At 51.5% G+C, this 12,532-nt stretch overlaps 1 long non-coding RNA gene across 1 annotated transcript in view; it reads left to right on the forward strand.

Moving 5' to 3' along the window:
* Nucleotides 1–2,233, forward strand: part of LOC108513705 (uncharacterized) — a 5,464-nt gene extending 3,231 nt beyond the window's left edge. The window contains exon 2 of the long non-coding RNA XR_001880987.1: nucleotides 1,629–2,233. This is a non-coding gene — a long non-coding RNA (uncharacterized LOC108513705). The remainder of the gene's footprint in view (nucleotides 1–1,628) is intronic.
* Nucleotides 2,234–12,532: the final 10,299 nt, after the last annotated feature.

The raw sequence follows: 12,532 nt of genomic DNA on the forward strand, positions 1-12,532 counted from the left end.
GCCCCCCTACCCCCCCCCCTACCCGCCCCTTATCCATCTTTCATTCACCGCCCTGCTTTGATTAGTGCAGCTTCATCATGAGCCTGGAAGTCGGGCAGCATGAGTCCTGTGACTTTGTTCTTCTTCAATTTTGTGTTGGTTGTGCTGGGTCTTTTCTTTCTCCATATAAACTTCAGAATCATTTCTCAATATCCACAAAATAGCTTGCTAGGATTTTGATTGAGTATACATACACACACACACAATTTGAGATACTCCTGGAGTGCAGTGATGCGATCTCAGCTCACTGCAACCTCCACCTCCTGGGTTCATGCAATTCTCCAGCTTCAGCCTCCCTAGTAGCTGGGGTTACAGGCGTGTGCCACCAGGCCTGGCTAATTTTTGTATTTTTAGTAGAGATGTTTCACCATGTCGGCCAGGCTGGTCTCGATCTCCTGACCTCAGGTGATCCCCCTGCCTCAGCCTCCCAAAATGCTGGGATTATAGGCATGAACCACCATGCCAGACCTGAGTACACATTATTTTAAGTGGTAAATTTTGGCAATCTTGTATTTGTCCTTCTGAATTATAAGATGTGGTTAGAAAGCCTTTTCCCCTCCTGTGACATCCTGCAGTTGTGTTTTCAGCCAGACCTTACTTGCTTCCTTCTCGCATGAAGATCTCTGGTCTTTGCGGATTATTCTGGTGTTGAAGATGAGCTAAAGGTTAAGTTGCATCGTTTTCTTTTCTTTTCTTCTCTTTTCTTTTTTTTCGAGATAGAGTCTTGCTCTGTCACTCAGGCTGGAGTGCAGTGGCATAGTCTCAGCTCACTGCAACCTCCACTTCCTGGGTTCAAGCAATTGTCCTGCCTCAGCCTCCCAAGTAGCTGGGACTGCAGGCACCCACCACCATACCCGGCCAATCTTTGTATTTTTAGTAGAAATGAGGTTTCACTGTGTTGACCAGGATGGTCTCGAACTCCTGGCCTCATGATCCACCCACCTCGGCCTCCCAAAGTGCTGGGATGACAGGCTGAGTCACCATGCCCCACCTGTTGCATCATTTTCTATGTGGCTATCCAACTGTTCCAAAAAATTATTGTCAAAAGTCCATCTTTTTCCACCTCACCATATACCTAATCTCTACATATATTTGATTCTCCATCGGTCTGCCCATCTAAAAAGCAAAATTTCAGATATTGACACTTAAAGACGCTTTCGCTTCTTCCCATTTCATCCAGTTGGGGGCTAAGTGTCTTTTGGTTTGGACTATGCAGCTCGCGTCACCTTCTCTCTGTGGAACAGCAAGTGAAGAAAGAGGCAGAGCCGTGTGCTCCAAACCTCGGAGACAACTGAGAAAATGGGAACCCATTATTCCCCAAGCCCAGCCAGCAAACCTCACCGATGGAACAGAGAAGCACTTCCTGTAGGTGGGGTTGACACTGGCCAGGACACGGCCCTCTCTCTCACCGCGGTTCCAGGTTGTTCACACACAACATTTCACAAAGGTCAGAGCTCGTCTCTCCACACAGATGAGCTTTGAGGTTAACCTGAATTCACTGAACTGGCATTTATTATTATTATTATTCTATTTCACCTCTAACAGAAGTTGAAGGTCCATGTAAGTTTCGTTCCTCTCTCTGATTCTAGGGGAGACGCCCAGCACGCCGTTTGGAGGAGAGAGCCTGGCGTCCTTTCCCTACCTTCATTTTGAGTACCCAGCTCCTAGCAAATGTGTCTTCCTCCCAGGTTCTTTGGGGTAAAGAATTTGGTGAGAAGGAGCCGAATATTACGGCTGCACTTCTCAGACACCTGCTCAGGGCCAAGCATCCTCTCACCCTTTCTTTCAACTGGTAGCCAGAAAATACGGGCTGAGCATCAGGGATTCTCAACCTCGTCAAGATCCAGGCCCTGCCTGTTGTGACAGACATTTCCTGATGCCCTCTTGCTCTCTGGAATGAAGGTCATGGGCAGTATTACCCACACAGCCATTCAAAATCAATCGGCTTCATGACCTGTTGTGAAAGGATGGTGATTGCCGTGCCAGCACGTGACATGGACTCGGATGCCTGCACACACAGGTACACCTTCCAGAAGGTGAAGTCAGCCCGAGTGCCCACCCCCATGTGAGTGCGCAGCTGCACAATGACCAGTTGCTGGAATGTTCTGAACAGAGCCCAATGCCACTGACTTTGATGTGCGCTATTGTCAGATATCCGGAAAAATCAGAGTACATTAAATTCCTGCAAAAATTCTGTGTGTCTGTCTCTATGTAAATGAGCTAGGGCTTTGCTCAGCCTCCTCCCTGCGTCTGGCAAGAGGAGAAGCAATTTTTAATTCTTGTACTTCAGGGCAGCCAGCACCCAACACACCACAGCCCTTCCCAGCCAGTGGGACAATCAGCGAGAGCCCCGAGAACTCCCACGGCAGGGCCCCGGGAGGGCAGCGCGGGGCCATGCGTGCAGGGAGGAGGGAAGAGCCAGGAGCAGCCCAGACTGCCCGGACCCCAGCAGATGAGTCCACTGGTCCACAGAGCGCTCACCGCATGGCCCACACTGCTTCTTTGTTTTTTTCTTTTGAGACAGAGTCTCGCTCTGTCGCCCAGGCTGGAGTGCAGTGGTGTGATCTCGGCTCCCTTGCAACCTCCACCTCCCCGGTTCCTGTGATTCTCCTGCCTCAGCCTTCTGAGTAGCTGTGACTACAGGCACCCGCCACCATGCCTGGCTAATTTTTGTATTTTTAGTAGAGACAGGGTTTCCCCCATGTTGACCAGGCTGGTCTCGAACTCCTGACTTCAGGTGATCTGCCCTCCTCAGCCTCCCAAAGTGCTGGGATGACAGGCGTGAGCCATGGCGCCCGGCCAAACTGCTTCTTTTACTTTCATCTCCCTATGGAGAGCCAATGCCAGTCACTTTCCATGGAAACCTGACATTGGCTCTTGTCACTGAACTGGAAACAGAAGGAGGTCGGCCGTGTGGACTCCTCCGGAACTTTCTCAGCCTCGCTCACAGTATCCTCCTCACCACGATAAGGGCTAGAATTATTGTGAAAGCTGGAGCCATGCACTTAAGAATAGGGTGGAAATTCGCTTTCTTTTGTGTGGATAAAGGAAAGCTGTTCCTCCATTCACAACACGGCCGACAACAAGCGTGTGGGTTTTGCACACCAGCCAGTTCTCCAGTTCTCTGCAGACACCACCTGAGTGTCCTGCAATTTAATTCAACTCTGACACTGTCCGGCGCTAGTGCAGACCCTGAAGGTTGAAGGCTTTGCCCATAAGGCTGCCCCCACTCCGCCAGTCACAAGCATCGCGTCCCCAGGCCACCCACAGGTCTGTCCAGCGTGGCTGCAAACAGAGGGTCCTACTATCCCTCCTTAAATTCAATACTTTGCTGCGACGGCTCGTGGAAGTCAGCGAAACACTTTACTTACCATTACTGCTTTCTTGGAGAAGATATTGTGAAGAATACAAGCGAACAGTCAGAGGCAGAGGTGCCTGGGGCAAGGTCTGGTGCCTGGGGCCAGGGCTGGAGGGGTCCTGAGCACAGGAGACTCCATTGTCCCTGTGGGCTTGGGGTGCGCCCCTCCCACATGCGGATGTGTTCACCAACTCTGAAGCTCTCCAAATCCCGTGGCCGAGGGTTTCTGATGGAGGTGTCATCACATGGACACAACTGGTGACATCACTGGCGACTGTTCACTGGCCTCTATCTCCAGCCCCTGGCCCCAGAGATTGAGGAATGGGGCTGAAAGTTTCAGCCTTCGATCATGTGGCTGGTTCCTCTAGCAACCAACCCCACCCTCAAGCTACCTAGGGGCCTACCAAGAGTCCCTCACAGCATAAACTCAGGAGAGGTTGAAAGGGGCTTGTTACGAACACTCACCTCCGACCATGCAGGACATTCCAAGAAGTACTGTGTCAGGAACTGGGGACAAAATAGAATAGATATTTTCTTTCCTTTTTTTTTTTTTGAGATGGAGTGTAGCTCTGTTGCACAGGCTGGAGTGCAAGGGTGCGACCTCGCTTACTGCAACTTCTACCGCTCAGGTTCAGCTTTCCGAGCAGTTGGGATTACAGGCACGTGCCACCACACCCGGCTGATTTTATTATTTTTAGTAGAGACGGGGTTTCACTATGTTGGCCAGGCTGGTCTCAAACTCCTGGCCTCAAGTGATCCGCCTGTCTCTGTCCCCCAAAGTGCTGGGATTACAGGTGTGAGCCACCGCACCAGGCCTGAATATACATTTTCTACTATGTCACAGCAGATAGTCCCAGCATCCCCTCCCAACTTCCCACCCCTGAACCCAGCCCCGCCACGAGCCCCAGCCTGCAGAAGACCCCACACCAGCCTCAGTCCTAAACCAAGACAGCCTCCAGCCCTGTCCAGCCCCTAAGCGTCCCCTCCCATGTGCCCCCTGGAACCTGCAGATCTGCCCTCCACCCTGCCCTGATTGGCCCCAGGCCTCTGCACCCCACCCCTGTGTCCTCACCAGCTTTCTCCTCTCTGACAGGGTAACCACCAGCAGCCACACCCGAGGCTTTTTTCTTACAAAAGAAAACCCCCACCCACGAGCCCACTGCACATCTCATCGATGCTGCCAGTTACCTGCGTCATCCACGCCACAGCCCACCCCTCCCGTGGCTGAAACCCCCACCCACGAGCCCACTGCACATCTCATTGATGGTGCCAGTTACCTGCATCGTCCACGCCACAGCTCACCCCTCCTATGGCTTAGCACCTGCACTGGACGCCATTAACCACACCCTCCTCCTACCCTCTCCCCTCAAAACCCCCAGGGCTCCCCAGCTTCTTGTCCCCCAATCCCTGCGTGTGGATGTCTGGGACACTCAGTAGCCTGGGTGCCCCTGAGACCTTGGAGAGTGCAAAGGTAGCTAGGGCTGTGCTCCACCTGGCCGGAAGACTCCAGGGTGTCCCCAGGACCATGAGGACCCCCTGCAGGGACCCCTTGGCTACCATCTCACCCCATCTGTCCAAAGCCGGTGCCTTTGGAAAACTCTCCTTATACCCCTTGTGCTCTGAAGCAGGAGCTGGATGCTGACTGGACGGTACCCGCCGGGAATCCTCTAGGCGACCAGGGCCTGAGAAAGAAGGAGCCTCAGGCTGTGATCAGGCTGAGAGCCAGGGTCAGGCCCCACGTGGAACAGAAGCCACTTGAGGGTCAGACCCCAGGAGAAGGGTCCCTCTATAGGGCCCACTCAGGGCCCTGTGCAAAAGGAAAATGTGGAATGCCTCACTAAAAAGCAGGGGAAAGTGCCGGCAAGGTATTAAAATATATAACTTTTTCTTTTCTTTTCCTTTTTATCAGACAGAGTCTTGCTCTGCTGCCCAGGCTGGAATGCAATGTCACCATCTCAGCTCACTGCAACCTCTGCCTCCTGGGTTCAAGTGATTCTCCTGTCTCAGCCTCCCAGGTAGCTGGGACTACAGGCATGAGCCACCGTGCCCAGCTAATTTTAGTATTTTTAGTAGAGACAGGGTTTCACCATGTTGGCCAGGCTGGTCTTGAACTCCTGACCTCAGGTGATCTGCCCACCTCACCCTCTCAAAGTGCTGGGCTTATAGGCATGAGCCACCATGCCTGGCCTAGCTTCTTCTTTGTCCATAGTTTCTCTCTCAACTGTAATGTTTTTTTTAATTGCTATTTTATGTCATTCTAAGAAATTCTGAAAATTAGAATCATTAGCATGGATATGCCATTCATCTTATATTGTCCAGTTTTTTCTTTTTTTTACTTTTATATTTTATTTTAAGACACACATACAAGAGTTTTAAGAAATGATGAATATAACTCAAAATCACAGTGAGTTATTAAACCCATTTTCTGTATTCAAACACTAAAATTCCGAAGGTGGAGCATCATCCAATGTGAGACACATCATAGCCCGGCCCATATGTACACAGCATACGGAGCTGTGCCTGCGCTCATCTGTGAATTCCTCATTTACAGGTCACTGATACATAAACCTGCAAGGGAACTTCTACTCTTCCTGATACATTGTCACATACTTTTAAGGAACTTTAGAGATACGAAGAAAATGCATTAAATTGAGCTTCTGCTAAGGGCTCTCCACGTTTTGCTCTAACCAATTATGCACTACATCTTGAGAAAAGCTTTTGCAGCTCATTTCCAGCTAAGATAGCAGAAAACTCTAGGTCTTTGCTGATATGACATTGTCCAGTTTTAAATGCAAAAAAGAAAGCATCCAACTCATCCGGAAGATGAAATCTCAGTTTCTGTTTCACAGTTTGCACATGCACCTGTCCTCGGCGATGCCCAGAAAGGAGGAAAGGTCCCACAAAACCAACACAGAGGCTGCTTTTTTTTTTTTTTTTTTTTTTTTTTTTTTTTTTGAGACGGAGTCTTGCTCAGTCGCCCAGGCTGGAGTACAGTGGCGCGATCTCGGCTCACTGCAAGCTCCGCCTCCTGGGTTCACGCCATTCTCCTGCCTCAGCCTCCCACGTAGCTGGGACTACAGGCACCCGCCGCCACGCCTGGCTAATTTTTTGCATTTTTAGTAGAGACGGGGTTTCACCGTGTTAGCCAGGATGGTCTCGATCTCCTGGCCTCGTGATCCGCCCGCCTCGGCCTCCCAAAGTGCTGGGATTACAGGCGTGAGCCACCGCCCGGCCAGAGGCTGCTTTTATTCCACCTCCCAGTCACCACATTCCACCCTCTTGGTCACCACATCCCACCAGCACCGAGCCTTCCACAGGACCAGCTGAGGAGGAAGGTCGGGGCCTGGTCGCTGGCGTTTCCTCCCACTGGAAGCTGCTCGGTTGAAGGGAAGGCAAGGCTGGGGCTGCAGCCCTCACCCCGTCCTGGCTGCGACCAGCCCTGTGGCCACCGTGGGCCTCGCTCTGCACTCTGTGCAGGTTCCCAGTGGTGCTGGGCTCAGAGGCGCCCGTGGCTTGCTCTTGCAGGGGCTCCACGCCCGTCCTACCTTGCTTGAAACACACAAGCTTAGTGATAAAATGGGTAAGAATTTCAAGACAGTGACCCTGGAGTCTTAAACCTGAAGTGGCTCTTGCCCTCCCCAGGCACAGTGGGGCACCCCGGGGCAGGCAGGGTGGTCCTGGAGGTCATTCTGGGAGGGGCCAGTGCCTCTGCCTTGATGCCCATGCTGTCCCCTCTCCACCGGTCCTCGCCTATCCCCAATTGCTGAGTGACTGGCAGGAGCCAGCCTGCACCCCCGCCGCGAGGCCTGGCCCTGCTCCTAGCACTGCAGGCTGGAGTTGCCTGTGGGACTGCCCAGTGCACAGCTCCTGCACCACGCGGGCATGGGTCCTTGTCTCCATGGAAGGGCAGTGCTGATGCCGAGTTCACGCCTCGGCCTGGGCAGATGCAGGGGCGCAGCCCAGCTCCTGCATGGTGTGCTGGGTCCCCCACGTGTGACCCTGTGGTTGGGGGCTTGCAGCCCTTCCTGCCACCTGCTGGCCTCTCCATGGCCACGTGCTTCCTTCCCACTCCCTGGATGGTGCAGGTGTGGCGTGGCCTGTGTCCTCCGACGGCAGGGGGCACATGCACAGCCCCCAGGGTGGCCCCAGCCTTGCTCCCACCCTCTTCCCCCTGAGGTGGGGCTGGGACTCTCAGGACAACAGCACCTCTTCCCCACGGCCCTCCTCGTCAGCACCACTGGGCCCTTGCACACGCTTGCCAGGGTGGGCCGGGTGGGCAGCTCAGCGGGTGGTCCTGAGCCCTGGCCCCAGCCCAAGCATCTGGTGAAACCCTTCCTGGCCTCGGCTCCTCGTCTGTGCGGTGGGCATGGCCATCACTCCACCTTGGGCGATCGTGGGCATGGTACTGAGTTAATCCACCAACAGGGCTCACGATGGCACCCACTTAGGTCCGTTGGTTTCTTTTACATCACCTGATGCCATCTCTTGTCAAGCGCCTGCGGCCACATCTCTGTGACATGGGGCTTCCTGCCACTGGCATGTACCTGGGAGCATCCCAGGGCCTGTCTGCACACGCACCCCGTGTCCCAGGAGCCCAGGGTCCCCCAGTAGCCTGGTCCCCTCGGCCCACAGGGTCACTGCCTTGCTCTGGGAGGGCTCTGTGTCCCGCTTTGTAATTGTACATCACAGCTGTCACCTTTGCACTGGTCAAGGGGGCAGTGATAGCAACAGTCAGGCCACGGGCTGAACTCTGGGCACCCATCGGCGCAGAGCTAGGGGAAGCTGGATGAAGCAGCAGGCGCGGCCGTGGGGAACCGGCTTCTTCTGCCAGGAAAAGGGCTATTTCCATAAGCTGCTGGCTGTCAAAAGGCATTTAGCTCCCCCTGTGTTCCAGAGAACATAATCTATTATTTGTTCGAAAGTAGGTTTCCTCAGGTAGCTACAAAACCCCCAATATTGATGCTAAGTCACATGGAAAGCTGCGGGAGGCTGGCCTGGCTTTTTGTAAGATAATAGCAGGGCTTGTGTGCTCTCTGCTGAAACCTGCCATCCCATCCATTTCCTCCTGGGAAACTGGGCCATCAATGAGGGTGACAGCCCTGCCAGCCAGCGACGTCCTCCTATACTCAGTGCCCAGGCAGCGCGGTCAAAGGGTGCAAATCTGAGTGCTGGAGAGCCCTCTCCTCCCCTCAGTGCCTGCTACCCACCCCTTCCTCCTTCTGACACTAGCCCCCCGTAAGCACAAGGGCAGCACGCTGCTCCTCCCTACAGCCCTGCCCAGGTGGGGACCCCAGGGGTGGAGTCCAAGGTCCTCCCGCTTCCCAGATCCCTCCTATCCCCTCCGGCTCTGCCACTTTACCCCCTTGACCCTCATTCTCATGAAGCTCACAACGGCAGAGCCTGTGCTGACCCTTGGAGAAGACGCAAAGTGAGATTGGAGGACTGTGGAGGACTGTGGAGGACAATGGGCTGTGATGGATGGGACTGTGCCTGCCTCCAAGTTTAAATGTTGAATTCCTGACCCCCAGGACCTGAGGATGTGACGGTATTTGGATATGGGGTCTTTACAGAAAGGATTTCAGTTAAACGAGATCATGAGGGTGGACCCGTTGTGACTGGTGTCCTTGTAAGAACAGGAGATCAGGAGGAGCACGCAGAGAGGGGCGACCCGGTGAGGACTCAGCAAGAAGACGGTGTCTGGGAGCCAAGGAGAGGCATCAGGAGGAAGTAGCCCCGCCACACCTCGACGTGGCACTGCCAGCCTCATGGACTGTACTTTGAGCCAACACCTCGATGTGGGACCGCCAGCCTCACGGACTGTACTTTGAGCAGTAAATGTCCTGTTTAAGCCCCAGCCTGCGGTTGTCAGAGGCGCTGGAACCAGAGCGACTCCATTTCGAGTGAGGGCTAGAAAATGAGGCTAGGGCTTGCTGGGCTTCATTCCCAGAGAGTTGGGCATTCCCAGCCTCTAGATGTTTATGGATAAGGGAACAAATAAATAATGTTTACTAAACAGACCCAGATTTGGGAGTCCAGATACCCCGATATCCAGAGAACAAAGGTATTCCTAATTTTGCTTTAAAGATAAATAATATCGATTCTTGCAAAATATAGTAATTAAGAAAATTCTTTATCACCAACCCTCGTAGCAGAGCACATCTCCCCATATATACCAGGATTGTACCCAGGGGGGGCGCCTTTCTCCTCTTAGTTTCGGGAATGTCCTACTCCGTCTATGGAGCAGCTGTCCTGTCACCACTTTACTCTCTTAACTAGCTCTTACATGAGACTGCGGACTCACCCTGAATTCTTTCTTGTGCAAGATCCAAGAACCCTCTCTTGGGGTCTGGATCGGGACCCCTTTGCTGTGACATGGTGCTGCTCCGTGGGCCAACCGCTGCAGAGACCGACGGCGGGCTCTTCGTTACCCTGGCCCACCCACCAGGCTCCCACGCTCCCCAGCCCTTCCGTCCTCGTGCTCTGATGGTGGCGCCGTTGGTCAGCAGCTCAGCTGCTGCTCTGTGGGTCGGTCGTGGGCACTTCCTGACACTCTACAGAGCGGGACCTTCCTGGAGTCATGAGATAGGACACTGAGAGTGGCCGCCTCGTCTGGAGATTGAGTCGTGTCAGGAGCAAGCAGTGACAGCCTCCCTGACCTCTGCCTCCTCCATGCTGGCAACAAGGGCAGGAAGCAGGAGGCCGGCCTGATACCAACGAGCAGATGCGAGGGGCCGCACTTCATCCCAACGCCCAGCAGCTGTTCCTGAGAGTTCTGCTTGTGTGTAGGTGACGCCGGGAACTGCATTGTCCACACTTCCCCAAGCCTACAAATTCGCTTCGTAGGATTTTATTTTTACTGAATGAATCCTACAGGGCTTGTCTCCCAATTGCTGAGATGAACAGATGGTGGTGGCTGTCATCCCTTGAGCTCACACATCCCCCAAGGGCACCACAGCTCCTGCTGCAAATAAGCCTATTAGCTTTCTTTTTTCTTTTCTTTCTTTCTTTTTTTTTTTTTGAGATGGAGTCTCACTTTCTTGCCCAGTCTGGAGTGCAGTGGCACAATCTCGGCTCACTGCAACCTCTGCCTTCCAGGTTCAGGCAATTCTCCTGCCTCACCCTCCTGAGTAGCTGTGATTACAGATGCCTGCCACCACATCCGGCTACTTTTTTGTATTTTTAGTAGAGATGGGGTTTCACCGTGTTGGCCAGGCTGGTCTTGAACTCCTGACCTCAGGTGATACGCCCACCTTGGCCTCCCAAAGTGCTGGGATTACAGGTGTGAGCCACCACATCCAGCCAAGCCTGTTAGTTTTCATGATCAGAGAACTAGAAATGAAAACACTGAGTTACAACATCTCTCCTATCAGGTTGGCAAAACTCCACCAGGTCACCACCACACCCTGATGGGGAGGAAACACACAGTCTCATGCTTTGCTGCTGGGATACAAACAGCACAGCCCCTGTGGGAAGCTCAGAGATGCCCGGAAAGATGTGTGTGCATTCACAACTGCATCCTTCAATTCCACTTCTAAGCAGCTACCTTAAAGTCACACCGTCAAAAATATCAGAAAATGGATGTTCAAGGTCATTCAACGTAACCCTGCTTTTAATACCTACAGACTTTTTTTTAACCAAAGGATATATCTCGGCAAAATATATTATGTATGTATATAACTAAATGGAACCTCTGAGATGAAAAATACATTTGAAATGAAAAATTCATAAACTGAGCTTAGCAGCAGTTTGAAAACTGCAGAAAAATGCCAGTGAACTTGAATACAAGTGAGAACTTGAATACAAGTATTAGAAAATGTTCAAACCTAAGCACGGAGATGGGAGAAAAGTTTCAACATAAAAATAAACAGAACCTCACTGGCACCGAAACAGCGTCAAGCGTCTCATATACATATAACTGGAGTTGTCCCAAAAGGAAGGGGCAGGCAGAAAAATATTTGAAGAAACCTTGACTTCAACATTTTCAAACTGGATGAATCTCACAGATTGATAAGCTCAGTAAGCCCCAAGCAGGACAAACAAGGCAAAAGCAGCCAGACAAATACACATTGACCACAAAGAAACGCAGAACAACTGGTCATCTGTCATCGGAAGCAACGCAAGTGAGAAGACAGCGGACGGAACGGTGTGATTTCACGTGGCAGAAGAAAAAGTGTCCATCCACCTAGAGAATTAGTGAAAATATCTTCTAAAAAATGAGGGCAAATTAAGGATATTTCCATACAAATGACAACTGGTAGAATCCATTTTCAGTAGGTCTGCATGACACGAAATGCTAAAGGAAGTTATTAAGGCGAAAGGAGTATACATCAGCTTATTTCATGTGAAAGTGAAATGTATGACAATAAAGAAAGGAATAGGACAGAAATGGAACGTTGCTGTTTAAAGTCATTAAAATCCACATGAAGGGTTTTAGTATCATCGGGAAGTATACTAGCTTAAGTTTAAGCTACAAATTGACAATTGTAGAAAAAAAAACTGAACAAGTAAAGCAAAAAGATCTAGCTGAAAAGCCAGTTAGAAGACACATTTGAATCCAAAAAAGATAAATTTATAATTCTAAAAGAAAGAAGAAAAAAGAGGGAAAAGAACAAAGAATGGATAGGACAAATAAGAAAACATTGATAATTACATTAAATTTAAATGATGTAACACTCCAATTAAAAGGCAGAGATTGTTGACTGAAATAAACAAAGAACTAACTCTAAGCTGCCTACAAGAAACCCATTTTAAATATAAATACACAGATAGGTTAAGGCCAAGCCTGGTGGCTCATGCCTATAATCTCAGCACTTTGGGAGGCCGAGGTGGGAAGATTGCTTGAGTCCAGGAGTTCAAGACCAGCCTGGGAAACATAGTGGAACTCCATCTCTACAAAAATTACAAATATTACCTGGGTGTGGTGGCACACCCCTGTGGTCCCAGTTACTTGGGAGGCTGAGGTGGGAGGATTGCTTGAGCCTGTAAGGGTGAGGCTGCAGTGAGTCAAGATGGTGCCACTGCACTCCAGGCTGGGTGACAGAGCAAAACCCTGTCTCAAAATTTTACTTAAAAAAAAAAAAAAAGGCCGGGCGCGGTGGCTCAAGCCTGTAATCCCAGCACTTTGGGAGGCTGAGA

Source organism: Rhinopithecus bieti, unplaced genomic scaffold (assembly GCF_001698545.2).
Source record: "Rhinopithecus bieti isolate Rb0 unplaced genomic scaffold, ASM169854v2 scaffold_33330, whole genome shotgun sequence".
In the NCBI taxonomy this organism is placed as follows: Eukaryota; Metazoa; Chordata; class Mammalia; order Primates; family Cercopithecidae; genus Rhinopithecus; species Rhinopithecus bieti.